Here is a 20,258-nt window from a genome sequence, read left to right as displayed (position 1 = left end):
GGGACTGTATCCAGAGGAGTCAGGTACCACCATGTCCTTATTGCATATCCTTACTGTGTTAGGGCAAATATTTTTAAATATGCATGACTTGGGACATTTTGTCCCAACATTGAACTTGAAACTGAGAGGGTTAATAGGCTGGTGTTAGAGTCTTGCCTCTAAGTATATGACATCAATATACAATGATAAAGGATCTAAGAGGCAGCATGATGTAGTGGCTAGGAGGCCTGCCTTGGGTCAGAAAGTCCTGCCTCTGACACACACACCAGCTCTCAGGCCACTCTCCAAGGTAATTTTATTAGCAGAAGGAGTTTCCATATCAGTCATTCTCTAAACAGATGAAATCATAGCTCCAGGCCAAAATAAAGGAAAGAGTCTTAACTTAATATATGAATAGTCTATCTTATTCTTTTGTGAAATACACTCTAAGTTTGGAAAACATGACATTATAATGGAAAGATGGTTATATTTGGAGCAGGAGTCTAGTTAAGTAAAGTCATTAAGAATTTGCTAAGCATCTAATATATGCCAGGCACCCTGCTAAGGGGTAGGGATACAGAAAAAAAAAGGAACTTTCAGCCTAATGGGACATCTCCTGAACAGATAGATACAACAATGGAGAGTAGCAGTCACAGGACTTAAACCCTGGAAGGAGTGTGTGTGGGTTTGTGTATTAGGGTAGGAGTGTTCTGGGTTACATCATATTCACACCAAAGGAGGTGTAGAGCAGATTTCAGAAGACAGAGTGGAGACTGGATAGATCTGGGTTCTGTTCTAGGCGATCTCCCCTTTTGAGTCTCATGCCTTTCCTGGGGGAAAGGAAGAAGTTATGGGGAGTGGATAAAGGAGAAAGAAGTGAAATGGTGGAGAAGAGATTTGTTTTTCATACCATGGCTGGCTCCCAGCCCAGATAACATCTAACAAAAAATTTGTGTGATACTTAAAAGAGACACTGCACACAGGTCAGCATTCACAGGTATTCATTGTCCCTCAGCTTAGCTCCCCTTAGCTCAATATGGGTGAAGAGGTGAGTCTGGCTTCTGTCCTTAGCCTCACTCTTCTTTTTTCATTCTCAGCTCACACTGGCTCTTTCTCTTTCTGGGTCCCTAAACCTGGGGAAGGGGGCAGGGAATTCCTTCCATCAGCATAATGCTAGGGATCAAATAGAAATAATAATCTGCATAGTCCCTGAGCCTAAAGAGCTGTTCTAGCCATCTTGGTTTGTATGTGCTAGATGAAGACTAAAAGGATAGAGACAGAGCAGTTAATTACATGCTATTACAATCAGGATGGGCTGATTGAGAAAGAGTGAATGCAGTTGGGTAGAGCAGAGGAGGGGTGTGGATGGGACATTCTAATGTCTCATTAGAATCATTTACATTTGACATACAAGATTGTCTGATCTTTATACTTTCTCAAAAATTTCGACTCTTATTCTAACTCCTTTAGGAGGATCATATGCTACAGAGGATACAAACCTGTTCTTGAAAACATAAATAACAACACTCCTGCCAATAGAAACTTTCTATCCCTGGGTTCAATGGCTTCAAAAATGAATTTACTTATAAGAGGCTGACTTTATGTCAATTATAATAGAAGACTTGGGAGGATACTTAAGCAATTAATTCCCAATTGTATATAGAAAACAGTGTTTATCAACTGAGTAGAACATGTTCAGCTATTAACCATAATCAAACTGAATAGATATTACACAAACAATACTTTTCACTAAGATGACTGGTGATATTAAATTTCTATTCCTTAAAACAGAAGAAGTTTCTGACTTCCACCCCACAAGTTAAATGACTACACATTTAGACTGAAAACAGTGAGATCTTACATACTTTCATTGTGCTCATATCTTTTACTTGTTACTTGAGCTGATCATAGAAATTTGCTATAACAGGAAAAAGGAGCCTTATTGTTAGAAAAACATGGAAAGACTTATAGGACACAATGAAGAACAAAATGATCAGAACCAAGAGAACATTGTATAAAGTATTATGAACATAGTTTTAAGACATGGGAGCCAAGATGGGGGAGTAAGCAGTAAATCTCTCTCACTCTCCCTTATTGACCTCTGAAAAACCTAGAAAATAGCACCCCAGGAAAATCCTAGAACAGTGGAACCAGTGGAAAGATGGGATGGAGCAGTTTTTTAGCCCAGGAAGCTTGGAGGATCACCAAGAAAGGTACATGTCACTCCAGTAAAATGGTAGTGCACTCCAGGATAAGAAGCCTCCTGGCAAGCCAGCAACAAAACCCTGAGCCCCAGGGTGATGAAGCAGGCCAGCACCAACACCAGGATCCACTTCCCACCCAACATGCCTTAGCAAAGCCACAGGAATCAGCAGACTCCAGCTCTGAGAACCACCATGTGTGCTGGATCAGCCCCAAGTAGCCAGGCAGCCTGCAGCAGCTGGATCTCCACATGCTTCAGCACAGCCCCTGGATGACAGTTGTCTTCCAGCCACTGGGTCTCTCCATGCTCTAGTGCAGCCTTGGCCAAGCAGGTGTCCTTGAGTGGCCAGACCTCTGAGTACTTCAGTGTAGCCCTGGGGAAACAGAAAAACCCTGTCTGAACTCAGCACATGCCAGACACCACCCCTAGGACACCAGCTCAGCACCAGATAAGCTGCCAGACCTATATAGCCTCCAGCTGCCAGCACCTGAGGCCCTAGCACACAAACAGTGCCCAGGCCCCTGGCCCCCATCACAAGAAGTCTGGGAAAGTGACCCCTGTGCTCCAGCAGGAGAACTCAACTTTAAAAGTCAGAAAATAGGTAAACAAGGTGAGTAAGAAGCAAAAATGAACATTGACCATTGACTTACTGTGGTGACAGGGAAGACTAAAACACAAACTCAGAAGAGGAGAACATTGTCAATCTATGTATATCTGAAACCTTAAAGGGGAATGTGAATTGGTCTCAAGCCCAAAAAGTCTTCTTGGAAGAGCCCAAGAATGATTTTACAAGTCAAATAAGAGAGGTAGAAGAAAAATTAGGAAAAGAAAGGAGAGATGTGCAAGAGAGAGTTGACAGCTTGCAAAAGATAAAACAAAAATTGGCTGAAGAAAACAACTCCTTAAAAATATAATAAATGGAAAAAAAAACACTGAAGAAAATAACTTCTTAAAAAGTAGAATTGGCCAAATTGAAAAGGAAGTACAAAAATTGACTGAAGAGTAGAACTCTTTAAAAAGCAGAATTGGCCAAATGGAAAAAGAACAACAAAAACTCACTTAAGAAAACAATTCCTTTTTTTCTTTATTATTTCATATTAATTTCTTCTGATTTATCAACAATCAATTCCATAAGCTTTTGAGTTTTAAATTATTCTCCGCCTCCCTCCCTGCCTCCTTCCCCAAGACAGCATGCAATCTGATATAGGGTATATACATACATTCCTATTAAATATATTTTCACATTACTGATGTTGTAAGGAAGAATTAGAACCAATAGGAGGCACCACAAGAAAGACAAAATAAAATAAAACAAAAGAAAAAAATAGCAAATAGTATGCTTCAATCTGCATTCAAGCTCCATAGTTCTTTTTTTGGATGTCGGTAACATTTTCCAACTGTATGCTAATAAATTTGACAACCTTAGTGAAATGGATGAATATTTGCAAAAATATAAATTGCCCAGATTAACAGAAGAGGAAGTAAAATACTTAAATAACCCCATCTCAGTAAAAGAAATTAAACAAGCCATTGATGAACTCCCTAGGAAAAAATCTCCAGGGTCACATGGATTTACAAGCAAATTCTGTCAAACACTATTGATTGTTTCTATGATTTGTTGTTTGACACAATCATTTTTTAGGATTACATTATTTAGTTTCCAATTATTTTTTAGTCTACTTCCCTTTATTACATATAATTTTTATTGCTTCATGATCTGAAAAGGATGCATTTAATATTTCTGCCTTTCTGCATTGGACTGCGAGGTTTTTATGCCCTAATACATGGTCAGTTTTTGTGTATGTGCCCTGTACCACCAAGAAAAAAGTATATTCCTTTGTATCCCCATTCAGTTTTCTCCAGAGATCTACCATACCTAACTTTTCTAATGTTCTATTCACCTCCTTTACTTCTTTCTTGTTTATTTTGTGGTTAGATTTATCTAGTTCAGAGACTGAGGTCCCCCACTAGAATAGTTTTGCTGTCTATTTCTTCCTGTAACTCCCTGAACTTCTCTAAGAATGTGGATGCTATACCATTTGGTGCATATATGTTTAGTAATGATATTACTTCATTGTCTATGGTGACTTTTAGCAGGATGTAGTTCCCTTCCTTATCTCTTTTGATAAGATCTATTTTTGCTTTTGCTTTGTCTGAGATCAGGATTGTTACCCCTGTTTTTCTTTTTTACTTCAGCTGAAGCATAATATATTCTGCTCCAGCCTTTTACCTTTACCCTGTATGTGTCACTCTTTTTCAAATGTGTTTCCTGTAAACAACATATTGTAGGATTATGGTTTTCAATCCATTCTGCTATCCACTTCCGTTTAATTGGAGAGTTCATCCCATTCACATTCACAGTTATGATTACTATCTGTGTCTTTTTCTCCATCCTTCCCCTCCATTTATGCTTTTTTCTCCTTTCTCTTCCCCCCCCACTAGTGTTTTACTTTTGACCACCATCTCCTTCAGTCCCTCCTCCCTTATATTAGCCCTTTCCATTTTCTTCCCCTTTACCCTTATGGCTTCTTCTCTCCCTTCTCTCCCCACTCCCTTTTCTTTCCCCTTTCCCCTTCTACTGCCTATAGGACATGTTAGATTTCTATACCTTACAGATTATGTTATTCCCTTCTTGAGCCAAATCTGATAAGAGCAAAGTTCAAACAATGCTCATCTCCCTCCCATCTTTCCCTCTGCTGTAATAGGTTTTTGTGCCTTTTCCTGTGATATAATTTACCCTGTCTGCCTCCTCCTTTCTTTTTCTCTCAGTACATTTTCTTAGTTAGATCAGATTAATTCACTTACTTGGATGCATTTAACTCACTTGGTTAGATTTTTTCATCATTACATCAAAGTCAATTTATACCCACTCCATTTATGTATACCCCTTTAATATGGTGTAATAATGATACAGTTCTCAAGAGTTACAAGTGTCATCTTCCCTTGTAGGGATGTAAACAGTTTGCCTTTATTAATAACATGTTGTTTCTTTCTGTTTCATTTACCTTTTTATGTCTCTCTTGAGTCTTGTATTGAAGTTCAAATTTTCTGTTGAACTCTGGTCTTTTTATCAGGAAGGTATGGAAGTCCCTTATTTTGTTGAATATTCATCGCCACCCCGGAAAGATTGTGCTCATTTTTGCTGGGTAATTGATCCTTGGTTGTATTCCAAGCTCCTTTGCCTTACAGAATATCATATTCCATGCCCTATGGTCTTTTAATATAGAAGCTGCAAGGTCCTGTGTAATCTTGACTGTAGCTCCATGAAATTTAAATTGTTTCTTTCTGGTTGCTTGCAGTATTTTCTCTTTGACCTGGTAATTTTGGAATTTGGTTACTATATTCTTTGGTGTTTCCAATGTGGGATCTCTTTCAGGAGGTGATCTGTGGATTCTTTTTTAGCTATTTTAACCTCTGGTTCTAGGATCTCCTGGCAGTTTTCCTTTATGATTTCCTGAAAGATACTGTCCAGGCTCTTTTTTTTCATCATGATTTTCAGGTAGACCAATACTTTTTAAATTGTCTCTCCTGGATTGATTTTCCAGGTCAGTTGTTTTACCAATGAGATAGTTTACATTTTCATCTATTTTTTCATTCTTTTGTTTTTGTTTGACTGATTTTTGCTCTCTCATAGAGTCATTAGCTTCCATTTGCTCAATTCTAATTTTTAACAAATTGTTTTCTTCTATTAGATTTTGTACCTGCTTCCCCATTTGACCAATTGTATTTTTTAAGGACTTGTTTTCTTCAGTGTACCTTTTTTCCAGTTGGCCAATTATATTTTTTAAGGAATTGTTTTCTACAGTTAATTTTTGTCCTTCCTTTTCCAAGCTACTGACTCTCTCTTGCATACCTCTCATTTCTTTTCCCATTTTTTCTTCTAGCCCTCTCATTTGACTTTTAAAATCCTTCTTAAGCTCTTCTAAGAAGGCTTTTTGGGCTTCAGACCAGTTCATATTCCCTTTTGAGGTTCCAAAAGTAGGTTTGTTGACAATGTTGTCCTCAGAATTTCTGCCTTGATCTTCACTCTCCCAATCATAAGAATCTATTGTATGTTTCTTTTTGCTCATGGTGTTTGTTTATTTCCTGGCCTTTAAAGAGATTGGGCTCTCCTGCTGGGGAGCAGAAGACACTGACCCAAGCTTCCTGTGTTGGGAGCCTAGGGCCTGGTCGATGGCTTTGTGTGCTGGGGCCTCCAATGTTGGCAGCTGGAGGCTGTAGGATTCTGGCAGCTTACCTGGTGTTGGGCTGGAATCAGCAACATTGGATCTCGGGGGGGATTAGGTAGTGTGGCTCCTGGAGATTTCCTGCTCCCCCAGGTCTTTCCTTCCTTTTGGTTTCTTCAGCTCCTTTCAGATGGATGTTACTGTAGGGTGTTTATCTGCCTGGGGCCCCTTAGAACACTGCTTCCCTTAGTTTTGCTGAGGCACTGCAGCGGTTGCTGCAGAATTCCAAGGCACCTGGTGGTTTTCTGAGCTGGTTTCCACCAGTTCCCCCACCCTCAATGAGGCACTCGGGGTCCAGGTGTTGGTGTTTGCCTGCTCCACCACCTGCACTTCAGGATCTCCTCCCTGTATACTGAGGTGGGGCTTTCCACTAGCTTGCTAGGATGCCTCCTATTCTGTGCTGCTCCCCTTCCCCCAGGGTAAGAGAGGCCTTTCCAGTTAATCCCTCAAGCTACCTGGGCTACTAAACTGCTGCACCCCATATTTCTTCTGGTTCAGCTGTTCCAGGATTTTTCCTGGGGTGATATTCTCTGGGCTTTCAGGAGTTAGTAAGGGAGGGTAAGAGAGACTCACCTCTTACACCACCATCTTGGCTCCTGGAAGCAGAAGTCCTAGACTCCTTCTTTTATCATGACTTTCAGGTAGCCCAACAATTCTTGTATTATCTCTTCTAGGTCTGTTTTCTAGGTCAGTTGTTTTTACAGTGAGATAGTTCATGTTCTTTTCCATTTTTTCATTCTTTTGACTTTGTTTTATTATTTTTTGATGTCTTAGTCATTAGCTTCCCCTTGTCCAACTCTAATTTTTGAGGAGCTATTTTCTTCAGTAAGCTTTTGGACCTCTTTTTTCACTTGTTCATAATTTTCTTGCATTACTCTTATTTAAGTTCCTAATTTTCCCTGCACCTCTCTTATTTGATTTTTAAAGTCCTTTTGAAGCTCTTCCAAGAATTCTTTTTGGGCTTATGACCATTTTAAATTTTTCTTGGAAGCTTTACAAGTAGCTATTTTGACTTCATTGTCTTCTTTTGAGTTTGAACCGTGATCTCTTTCACCATAGTAACTATCTATAGTCAAGTTCTTTTGCTGTTGTTTACTCATTTTATTAATGGCCTATTTCTTGGCTGCTAACTTTTTGTTAAGTTTGGGCTCTACTCCCTGATGTGGAGGATAATGTCTTCATTTCAGGTGTTTTGTGTTGTTGTTTTCAGAGCTCTATCTAGAAGTTTTTGACTTTTTGATTCTTCCAAGGTACTATGATCCAAGGTCAGGCATGGTCACTGCTCTTCTGGCCTATGTCTTGTTTTATGAGTGACCTCAGATATTCCTCTCCATCACTGAGCTTTAACCAGGGCTCCTCCACTCACCTTCCCCTTGCTGCCATAATAAATGCTCTCACTTTCTGAGGTCCTAGAAATGTATCACCAGCCTCTCTTCTCCCAGGGCTACAAGCTTCAGTTCACCCCTCTCCCTTAGAACTGAATCAGACACTCTGCTCTCCTGTGAATCACTACAACCAGTCCTCTCCATCTATGAGCAAGACCCTGCCCCTCTGCTACCTCACTCACCAGTGTGTGCTGGTTCCTCCTTGCCCATAGCCACAGCCTGAGACCTCATCTGGTCAATGCACATGGGCCCCATGTCCAGTGACAGAAGAGGGTTTTCCCATACATCCCCTGATCACCCGCCCCACGCCCATCTGTGGGACAAAAGTTCCCAAAACATTATTTTAAATTATTTGGAGAGGAATTTGGGAGAGCCAGGTAATTTGCTCCCTTATTCCACCATCCTCCTCTAGAGCCCTCAAATTTTAAAAGACTTGCTTTGGTACTGGTGATACAGAGCAAATAAAACAAAATGGAAAAGGCTGTGATCTCAAGGAGCTCACATTTTAATCCAAATTAATCTTTTCTCCAGGTTAAACATCTTCAATAACTCAGTTCTTGCAAGGGATATGAATTTGAGGCCATTCACTATTTTCTGAGGAGTTTCCAGCTTGTCCATATCTTGGTAAAATATGGTGAACACATTTCATATGAGGTCTTCCCAGCAAGATAATTGTCTCTCTTTCAGGACAGTATGCTGTCATTGTAGCATAATATTGCAATAACTTTTTAGACTGATACTTAGCACAGTTGACTCTTACTATGGTTCCAGTCCACTAAATCCTCCATATTTTTGTAGATAGACTGCTTTACAATACTTAGAGGAAAATTTATATCTCTAATTCATCACATCAATAAAATAGAAAAGGATTAGATCAATGAAAATGCAACTAAAAAAACTAAAGAAAGACCAAATTAAAAATCCCCTTTTCAACACCAAATTCAAAATCCTAACAATGAAAGGAGAGATGAATAAAATTGAAAGTAAATGGACTTCTTTACAGTCACACCTTAGCCATCTTGTATTTGTGAAACTGAATTTTTTAATTCAATCATGGTTCCGTTTTTCTTTTACATTTTGTAGTAGATTCAGTCCAACATCCTACACCACCACAATTTTAGAGTTGTAAATATCCTTGGTGGTCATTTCCTAAAGAACCCTTTCGTAAAAAAAGGATTCCCCACTCTGAAATACAGGAGAACTGGTCGTAGATCCCTTATTGAAGATCATTGTTGCAGAGATTATAACACCATCCTTGGCATACCAATCCACCATTGGAAGGCTCTAAATGTTAAGGAATTTTTCTGACATGAAATCTTAATTTGCCTGTTTTGTAACTACCAACCCATTGTCCCCAGTTCTGCTCTCTAAGGCCAAATAAAACAGGTCTAACTCTACTTGCACATGATAGTTCATCAGGTACTTGGAGATAGCAATCATAGATATATATCTCTCCACCAGATTCTCTACTCCAAGGTAAATGTCACCAGCTCCTTATACGATTTGGACTTTTCACTGCCCTGGTTGCCTTCCTCTGGATGATCTCCAACTTATCAATGTCTTCTTTCTTTTGTTCCCAGAACCCATCACAATACTCCAGAAATGGCCTCATTAGTGTAGAGTTGTTTTTTTTTTAATTGGTTAGTCATATCCAACTCTTTGTAACCTCCTTTGGGATTTTCTTGGCAAAGATGCTGAATCCAGAACATTTTATAGATGAGATGAAGAACTGAGGTAGGGTTAAGGTCACACAGCTAGTAAGTGTCTGAGGCCTGATTTGAACTCAGATCATCCTGATTGCAGGGCTGGCACTCTATCCACTGTACCACTTAGCTGCTCTTAGGGTAGAGTACTGCTTTCTTATTTGTGGAAGCAATGCCTCTCCTAATGCAGCCCAAGATTACATTAGTTTCTTAGAAGACATATCATAATAATGATCCATATTGGGCTTACAGTCCACTAACAGTCTAGATTTATTTTCAGACAAACTTCTACCTAACCATACCTTCCTCATCTTTGTGGGTTTATTTTATGAAGCTGATTTTTTTAAACCCCAAACTTTAAATACATACATATATATATATATATATATATATATATATATATATATATATATATATATATATAGATAGATCTATATCTATCTATCTATCTATCTATCTATCTATCTATCTATCTATCTATCTATCTATATATCTCACTATTGGATTTCATCACCTTACACTTAGCACAATGATCTAGCCTGTCAAGATCTTTTTGAATTTTGTATGGTCATCGAATGTATTTCAATAAATACTTTGAAATATTTTATCAAAGTGCTAGAATAGCTATCAAATTGCAAAACTCTAAGTATCTATAGTGGTAGCATTTATTGATCTACTAGCTACCAAGGCTATGGTATAGTGGATAGAGTTGACTTGAAGTCAGAAGGAACTGAGTTTGAATCTTTCAGACAGTTAATAGCTATGTGAACCTTGGCAATTCATATAACCTTTCAGCCTCAGTTTTCTCATCTGTAAAATGGAGATAATAATGGCCCCTACTTCACAGGATCATTTTGTAAGGATCAAATAAGATAATACATGTAAAATGCTTTGCTAACCTTAAAACATGCTTTAAGTGCTAGCTATTAATATTGCTAGTGCAGAAACCCTATTAAAAGAAGAAATAAGCTTGGTTTGTTGAAATTATGCTGGCTTTTTGTGATTATTATTTCTCTCTTTTAGATATTTATTAATAATTTATTTGCCTACTCTTGAATAGTCCCAATAACAATCATGCTTGTAGTATATACTATATTGGATATGTGTGTGAGTGTTTGTGTGTATGTACAATGTATGTGTGTGTGTTTCAATCTTGCCTCAGACTATGAGTCCTTGTGCAGGTCACTTAACCTCTATCTGTGTAAATATATGTGTATAGATACACATATGTGCATGCATATGTTTATGTATAGTAGCATACAATATTCTGGTACAGTATATATATATGTAGATATGCATATGCATGTATGTATATATGTGAGTTCAAATCCAACCTCATACACTTACTACGTGTCCTTGGGTAAGTCACTTAACTTCTGTTTGCCTCAGTTTCCTCATTTGTAAAATGGGGATAATAATAATGCCTAACTCCCAGGCTTGTGAGAATAAAATGAGATTTTGTTTTTGGCTAGGCATTGGGGTTAAGTGACTTGTTCAGGGTCACACAGCTAGTAAGTGCTATGTGTCTGAGGCTAGATTTGAACTCAGCTCCTCCTGAGTCCAGGGCCAGTGCTGTATCCACTGTGCCACCTAGCTGCCCCCTAAAATGAGATAATTTTTATAAAGTGCTTTGCAAACCTTAAAATCATATAAAATGTCAGATATTAATCTAATCTGTACTTTGCAAACTGTACTGTTTCCCTTTTAAAAAAAAATTCTGGACAGCCTTTGCCCTTCTCTGGTCCTGTGGTAATTCTTCCTTTCTCCATGATTTTTCAAGTATCAATGACAATAGCTCAGTAACCACATCTTCCAATTCTTTCAGTAACTGAGTGTGTAGTTTGTCTGGGTCAGGTGACTTGAAGAAGACTTTCTTTTGGGCTCCTTATAGACCTGAAACTTGCTTTCCTTGGTGTGTCTAGTTTGTCCTTGGCCCTGGATGTAAATATTAATGTTAGCTTCTACTGTCCAAGGGACACTGCTAGGATTTCAATGAGAAGTCTAACTCTCTCAGGTCCACAAAGTTGTCCTATATTCAGAGGAGTTACCGGGAAGGAGATAGAGGCTCTCTCCCCTTCTTCTCCAAGATAGTCCTTCTCTGCGCCTTGGCTAGACCACTCTCTCCTCTAGTCTGCCAGTTGCTTGAATTTGTTTTGCTGTTTTATATGGAATTCTGCTATTTTATACAAAACTTCATACAAAATCAATACAAAGAAATTTTGAGGGAAATGCTAGCAGCTTGGGGGTAATAGAAAAGTCCTCATATGGAAGATGGCCCTTGAGGTGAACTTAAAGTGACATAGGGATTCTAAGAGAGAGAGGTAAGGAAAGAGTGCATCTGAGTCTGTGCGAAGGTACTGAGATTGAAGATAGATTGTTGTGTTTGAATAATAGCAAATAGAAAAATTTGTCTGGAACATGAAACTACATGAACTGGAATAATATATTTTTAAGTTTAGAAAGGTTGGCAGGGTGGAGTCTGATAATGGAGGGATTTAAATTTTATGGCATGGAATTTGTATTCTAAAGGCAATAGGGAGCCACTGAAGCTTCTTGAGCAAAGGAGTGAATTGATAAGCCCTATGTTTGACAAAGATTATTTTGGCAGCTGGCTGGAGGCACAATTGGACAGGGGAGAGACTGGAGGTAGCAAGACCAATTAAACTAGTATAATGGTCCAGGTGAGCAGTGACGAGGGCCTAAACCAAGATGGCAGCTGTGAGAATGAAGAGAAGGGGGCAGATTTGAAAGATATTGTTGTATAGATAGAATCAATAAGGCTTGATAACTAATTAGATGTAGGGAGTGAAGGAGAATGAAGATGTAAAAATAAATTAAAGTATGAAGTAGGGGAGATGAGACAGATGTCCACAATTTTCTCAGGAAGAAATAAAGTGATTATAATGTGAGCTCCAGGAAGGCAGGCACAAATTTTTGCCTTTCTTTGTATCCCTAATGCTTAGTACAATGTCTGCCATATAGTAAGTACTTAAATGCTTCTTGACTGACAAATCATCTGCCGAAAGAAAGGCTGCTGGGAATGGCATAGATAGTTTTTAGAAGAGATGAGGTTGCAATGGTTACTGTGGGCAGAGTGTCTTGGAGTCCATTAGGGAAGAATAAAAGGTTTCTTGTGTAGCACTAAAGGCCCTGTTGAAATAAGATAACATGCATTTATGGTGTACCTTGACAGCGCAGTTAAATTATTTCATCTAGCAGTGTTCAGTAATGGGATGTAGGAGGACCAGGGAAGGCAGATGACGAAAAGGACCTAGGGCTGAGGATTGGCAGGGCATGAATAACAGTAAGACAAGGGTGCAAGGGATTCAAGGGGAAGATTTTACACAGTTTTTAAAATTATAATATAAAAATTCTGAACAGTGGCAGTGTATAGCTGAGCTGGCCACCTCTAGTGTTATGATTATGAAGAGTGGCAAATGAGGCCAGAGCAGACATGATTGTTTGGAAGAAGAGAGAGGGATGAATGAACAAGAGATAATGGTGAGGTGATGGTGGGAAGAGAGGGAAGGAGAGGGAGGGAGGGAGGGAGAGAGAGAAAGTGAGAGAGAATGAAAAGATTGGTAATAATGATTAGGAGGGGAATTACAGAGTTCGCAATCATGGTGATCTAACTCACAATTGTCTTTGTGGGTAGCTGAGGTAACTAACTTTGTCTGAAAGTATAGGATATGTGATGGGGAAGATCAACATGGATTTTGAAGTTTCTGTGTATGAGGGCAGAGATAGAGGTGGAGAGGAAAACGGTGACACCAGCATTGACCTCTTTATGAAAGAAAGGAGAGCAGACTGGAGGCTGGTACTTTGCTTCAACAAGGATTTGGATTGGGTGATATGCTTCAGAATAATGGTGGCAAAGGGAAGTTCTAGAAATATCAGAGTTGACTGAGAAATAGGCAGTCCGTTTTTCTTGGTATCTTTTGATATAATCACATGGTTTTTTTGGGGGGGAGAGCTTTTTGGTTTATATATTTTATAGCATAGTTTTTATGTTGTTCAACTCACTTTGAATTCTTGGTATAGGTACTCTATGTGGTCATAATGACTACTTTTCTATTAGCTAATATTTCAATTAGCATTTTTACATCCATAATCATTCATGAAATTGGTCTGTGATTTTCTTTTTTGTGTTATTTTTACCTGGCTTAAAAACTTGCCCCATAAAAGGTGATATTTCATCTTTCTCCATAAGTATGAGTAATCTGTGTGTAAAAGACATTATTTGGTTCTTGTTAAATTTGAAAAAATTCTACTGTGACATCATCTGGACCAGGTGTACTTTGGTGACTTGTATTATTTCTTCCTCTAAGACTGATCTACTTAAATTATTCATCTTCTGTTGTTTCAATTTTGGCAGCTTATATTTTTGTACATAATCCTCTATTTCCTTTAAATTCTCAATATGTGTGGAATTTAATAATATTCTGGATTTCGTTTGTATTTTATAAGATCAGAGAATTAAAGCTAGATCTTAGAGGTTATCTAGTCCCTGTCATTTTACAGATGATGAAACAGACCTCGAGAGGTCAGTCATTTGCCAAGGGTCACACAGGTAGTAGTGTCAGATGCAGCATCTGAACCTAAGTCTGTTGACTCCAAACTTAGCATATTTTCCATTGTATCATCCTGCTTTCCATTTGCTTTGTCATCTCCTTTTCCAATTGTATTTTTGTTTCCTCCTCCCTTTTTTCATATTAACTTTACTAATGCTGCAGTTCTTTATTGATTTTTTTTTCATAGAGTCACTGGCTGGATTTAAAGAAATTCAAGTGTTCTTACATTTTCCATTCTGTTTATTTTACCTTTTACTTCAATATTATTTTTCTCTTTTCTTTTCTTTTGGATTATTGCTTTGTTATTGAGCTTAGCTAATTTCTTTTCTGCTTCTCATTAATGTAGACATCAAATGCTATAAATTTGCCCCCTAAGAACTGCTTTTGTATGATCCTATAAATTTGTATACAAATTATTATCCATTTCATTTTATTTAGGTGATCTATTGCCAAGGAATGGCTGAAAAACTGTGGCATAAGAATGTAATAGAATAATATTGTGTAATAAATGGCACATATGAGTTCAGAGAAACATGGGAAAGACTTATATAAATTAATGGGGAACAAAATAAGCAGAACCAAGAAGCAATATAAAGAATGATTAAAATATCACATATGAACAGACTATGAATAGCAAGTTGAATTCTTTCATCAAGAGAACAGATAATGGAATAGACCTTTTTCCTCATAATAAAGAGGTAAGGGACTACTAGGACAGAATATTGTATATATTAAGATATCATTGCTACAGTTTATTTTTTTATTTAATTGTTATTCTTTGTTATAAAGGAGAGGGCTCATTGATGGTGTTGACATGGGATATAAAAATAAAAGACATGAATAAAACATGTTAAAATAACCTATTGTCTTTCTTCTTTAACTGAACCATTGGTTAATAAATGATTTAAAACATTTATGTGTAGCTTATTAATTTTTGCTAATATTATTGCTGTTTAATTCTAATTTTATCTTATGATCTGAAAGTACACTACGGATAAGTTCTGTCTTTTCTAATATAGGTGGGCTTCTGTCATCTATGTATAAGGTGCTAAAAAAAAACCAACAAAAAGGAAGTGGTCTTTGCCCTCAAGGAGTTTGCATTCTACTTGTAGTATGAGATACAACATGTACACAAAAAATATATTAACGGTCCCGTATTGGGATGGGTCCTGCCGCCAAGGAATGTGGCTTTTGGTATCTTCAATAGGAATATGGGCTGCTACATCTGTGAAAGCCACCAGGTGGCACTCAAAGCTTCCTGTATCTGGTTACAAGTTAATCAACTGTTAACCTTCTGCTCATAGTGCTAGACATTGTGCTAAGCACTAGGGGTGAAAAGAAAAGCAAAAACCAATACCTGCTTTCAAGGAGGTCATAATGTAATGGAGAATGCACTCCACGGAAGACATGGAAGACATTGTGTACAAATAAATGAGGATGGGAGATAGAATGTTTTGTGTAAAGAATAGAAAAAGGGTTGGTTTGGCTGAACTAGAGAGTGTGTGAAGGGGAATTGTGTATAATAGGCTAAAAAGGCCGGTTGGAGCCAAATTATGAAGATTTTAAACATTAAACAGAGTAGTTTGATCTAGACACAATAAGGAGTCACATAGATGTATTGAGTAGGGGATCTACTCATTATCAGATCTGCATTTTAAGAAATCATTTTGGCAGCTGTGTAGAGGATACATTGGAGAGGGGAGAGACTTGAGGCAGAGAGACCATTTAAGAGGCTGTTGCAATAGTCTAGGTAAGAGATGATGATGGCCTGAGCTAGGGTCAAGGCTACTTGATTAGAGGGAATGGGTGGATACTAGAGATGTGACAGAGATAGAATTGGCAAGATTTGGTAGCTGATTGATTATCAATTAGTGCAGTGAAGTAGAATAAGGCATTGAAGATGACTCTGATGTTATAAACTTAGGTAACTGGAAAGGTAGTGGTGCCCTTATAATCAACAAATATTTACAGGAAACTTTTGCTTTACTTAAATTCACATTACTCAATTGGACTTCATGTGAAGAATTCTGAAAGAAATCAGCATTCCGAAGAAAATAATCCCACCTAGGTTAGCTTTATTGTATGGTACTACACTTTCTCTCTCTGCTCCTGCCCCTCAGCTCAGCCTTCCCCCACTCCATTCCCCACAAACTACCACCCCCTCCAAAAAAAACCTCTACAAGTAAAAGTAGAAGAACAGACTTCTGGAGAGATTGACATTGTGCAGGGGTTGGGAGCTTTGCTTGAGACCTCCAGTATTGCTGCTCTGCCCACCCAACCTATATCCAGCCTTTTCTTGTCTGTCTTGTCTGTGTTGTCTGTATTCCACCTATGTTCAGGTACCCTATTTCTGTCCCTAGTGCCAGAGTGTTGCCCATCCTCTCCTGTCTGTGTCCATATCTGGCCCTAAGTGCTCTTCCTTTTGGTTCTGACCAGCCCCCCGATATGGCCAGCCTTATCTCCATGTTCTTCTTCCTGCTTTCACATTACATAAAAATCACTTTACATAGAGGTCTGCTGAATGATACAATTACATGAAGTGAGAACTATCTGTATTAAGCTGCTACTATGTACTAGCTTGGTGGCACAGTAAGTAATGTGTGGGGCCTGGAGTCAGGAAGACTCATTTTCCTTAGTTCAAATCTGGCCTCAGCTGCTTACTAGTTATGTGACCTCTGGAAGTCACTTAACCCTGTTTGCCTCAGTTTCCTCATCTGTAAAATAAACTGGAGAAGGAAGTGGCAAACCATTCCTGTGTCTTTGCCAAGAAAACCCCAAATGGAGTCACAAAGTGTCAGACAAGACTGAAGCAACTCAACAGCAACAAAATGTGTTAGGAACTGTTCTAGGTGCTGAAAACACAAACATAAAGAATAAAATAGCTTCTGCCCAAAGAAGCTTACTTTCTATTAGGTGTATACAATGAATTCAAGGATTAATAAATAAGAGATGGTAAAAAAAAAAAGGAAAAAGTGGTTGAGCAGGGGCATAAAACCTGAGGGAATTAAGAAAGGCTAATTGAAGGAGGTGTGTCTTGAGTTGATCATTAAAAAGAGCTAAGGTATTCAAGAGGTGGTGTTGAGGAGGGAGAGCACTCCAGAAATGGGAACTCTCCAGTGTAAAAGCACAGGGGGGAAAGAAGAGGGGGAAGATGGAATGTTATGTATGGGGAACAGTAAGTCAGTAGGTTTGATTGGAGCATAGAGATATGAGGGGGTGTAATGTATAAACAACATGGAAAGCTAGGTTGGAGGTACATTGTGGAGGGCTTAATTGCTTAAAAAAAAGAGGTTGTAGTTAATCCTAATGAGATAAAATAGCATCTCTTTAATTGGGAGTGCTGATCTATGTGATCGATTTAACCTATGTGAGAAGTAACATGATATAGTGAGTAGAGCACTGAAACTGGAGTCAGGAAGACCCAGGTTTGAATTGTGCCCTAGGCACTTACTTACTAGCTGTGTGAATAGGGTTCTGCTGATAAATGTTTAACAACCAGCTTACTGAAAATATAAGATAAATTTTTCAGTTTCCTTTATATTATTAACATTTTCTCCACAACTTTCATAAGTGTAGACAAATCAAGTCCTGATTTGTAGCATTTACCAATTTCCAAAGTATAAATGCTTACACTGAAAATTTAACAATCTACTCTCTCTATGAGCTGGCTCCTGCATACTCCCCCATGTGGGCCTCTGGCCAACTCATTTAACCATTTTTGTGCCTAGTTTCTTCATTTTTAAAATGAGAAGGTTGATCTAGAAGACACCTATGGTCTCTTCCAGTTCTATATCTATGATCCTCTCATCCTGTGGTCTTTGAATGGGTGCACTACACCATGTAAACGCTGGAAAGGAGAGCTACTGACTCATATGACTTTAGTGTGAGTGGTCCAAAGCAGGTTTCAAATCCAGGTTTTCTTGATTCTAAGTCTGATACTCTTTCCATTATATATGAATTCTGGTGAGGGGCATTAAATCTGGGAACACAAAGAAGAAAAGGAAAGAGAATCTCTGTCCTCAAGGAGTTTACAACCTAATGGGCAAAGACATCATACAAATGGAAATGGAAAACTCAAGTCGGGGTGACCAGGTAGTAGCCAGCACATCATGTTCCTTGGGGTTCCAACCAAGCAGAGGTGCATATGTAAAGTGGAAAGTTAGCTGGAGAATTCAAATCCAGCCCTCTCGAAAGGAAAGCTTTGGGAGGGATTTAGTGCTCCACCCTCCAGCCCTCCAATCAGAGGGGAGAGGAGGACGAGGGAATTGGGAAGTTATCATTATTCTCATCTCCATCTCCTCTTCTACACTCTCTTCTCTACTACTCCTTTGGTCTCTTTGGGCTCAGACTTCATACTGTTGCAAAATGGTATTAGTTCTAAATGCATATCCAATTGTAGCATCACTGTTGGACAAGGTTCTACCTCTGTTCCTGAGGTACTGGGTTCAAAAGACTCCTTCTCATTACTTTGAGCATTGATGCTGGACTGGCTACAAAACTGGGGTTGGGCTCTACTCTTAGACCTCTGTCTCTTATCTCTTACAACCACAATGAAAGAATAAATGGTAAAGTAATGAACTGAGACCCATTCTCATGGGTCATATACTGGTCTTATTTAGGAAGAGCTTGAAGCTTCTACTCTTACACTATCATTTCTCTCTCCTCTCCTTGGAAGGCCACTGGGCAGAAGGAAGTCAAACAGAGAGAAAAGACAGGTTACTGTCAAATAGCACTCCATCTGGCTATGCAGCCAATCCAAGAGGCTCCTCTTTACTAAATGATTATATACTCTACCTCTTTAAGGGGTTGATGCTATAGCTATATATCCTACAGATCAGGATGTTGTCCTATATTCAGAAGCACCCTTCCACCACCACCACCTGGGCTAAGTTTCCTCCTTGCACAGCTCTACCCCACTTATATCCAATTCATGTGCAAGTCAAAACATCATCCTCATGATGTCATTTGTCCTCTTTGAGAACAGAGGACAAAGAACAACAACAACAAGTTATTCATAATATTTTATAATTCCATCAAAAATTGGCCTGTATTTTGGTCTTCCACCCTGAACTCAAGGAAAATTTCCAAATAAGACTTGTGCCTCATTTCCCATAAAGGTTCTTTCTTTCCTCCAACTTCACAATGTGACAAATGGAAAACATGCTCACATTACAGTTTAGAATATGTTAGAAATAATATTTCATACCCAACATAGTTATGCATAATCCTGAATGAAAACAAATGGATATTTAATAAATTATCAGACTTTCAGGATTTTGTTTGTTTTTAAACTTCAATTTAATAGAGGACTTGACATATAAGATCCAAGAGAAATATAAGGTGTGCATCAAAAACTAATTACAAGGGACTCAATAAGGACAGAGTATTTACCTTTTATATGAAGAAATGTAAAACATGTCTCAGATTGTTATTCATATTTGGGTATTCCGTAAGAAATTTTGGGGTAGACCTGAGTATGATATGATTTTAAAAAGTAAAACCACTTAGGAATAGGTAAAAAGAATAATTATTTTATACAAAAGAGGAAGAACTGACACAGAGGAATTAGATGGGGGAGGAGGGCTGGTAGTTCCAGAGCCCTGCTTTCATTGGGAATGGGTTTAAGAGGGAACAATACATATACATTTAGAAGGGTATAAAAGTCTTCTAAATTCAGAAAGAAATAAAAGGTTAAGGAGATAAGAGGGAGAAGAGGATAAGGGAAAAATCTTTAGAGGGGAGAGTGAGGGAATAGGATAAGGGAAGTATAGAAGGATGTTTAGATTAATGAGAATAGGAGGATAAGGGAGGGATCCTTGGAGGTGGGATAGGTTAAGTAACAGGAGGGCAAAGTAGTGGGTAGAAGTAAACTAGAGATGTCAGAAGAGATAGGAAATAAGAAATACACACAAACATAAAATAAAGATTGGTAGTAATCATGATCTTGGATAAAGTTAAGACTAAAATACATTTAATCAAAAAATAAAAATAGGGAAACTACACTATGTATGCATGTATGTATGTATGTATGTGTATATATGTATGTGTGTATGTGGGTGTATGTTTAATTGTGGCCTTCTTTGGCAGTGGGGGAGGAAGAAGGTAAAAAAGAACAAATTAAAAGTGCATAGTACAGAACAAAAGAAAACTTGCAAGGAAGCAAAGAAAAGATTTTCAGCTCTGAACACAAT

At 38.3% G+C, this 20,258-nt stretch overlaps 1 long non-coding RNA gene across 1 annotated transcript in view; it reads right to left on the bottom strand.

Annotated features, from left to right (window-relative positions):
• Window positions 1-278: 278 nt before the first annotated feature.
• LOC144457061 (uncharacterized) overlaps window positions 279-20,258 on the bottom strand; it is a 40,991-nt gene continuing 21,011 nt past the window's right edge. Inside the window, exon 2 of the long non-coding RNA XR_013486377.1 lies at window positions 279-2,555. This is a non-coding gene — a long non-coding RNA (uncharacterized LOC144457061). The remainder of the gene's footprint in view (window positions 2,556-20,258) is intronic.

This window comes from Phascolarctos cinereus, unplaced genomic scaffold (genome assembly GCF_003287225.1).
Source record: "Phascolarctos cinereus isolate Bilbo 61053 unplaced genomic scaffold, phaCin_HiC Scaffold_4;HRSCAF=312, whole genome shotgun sequence".
Taxonomy (NCBI): domain Eukaryota; kingdom Metazoa; phylum Chordata; class Mammalia; order Diprotodontia; family Phascolarctidae; genus Phascolarctos; species Phascolarctos cinereus.
Note: the sequence above shows the minus strand (reverse complement) of the source record. Positions and strands in the feature narration are given on the sequence as shown.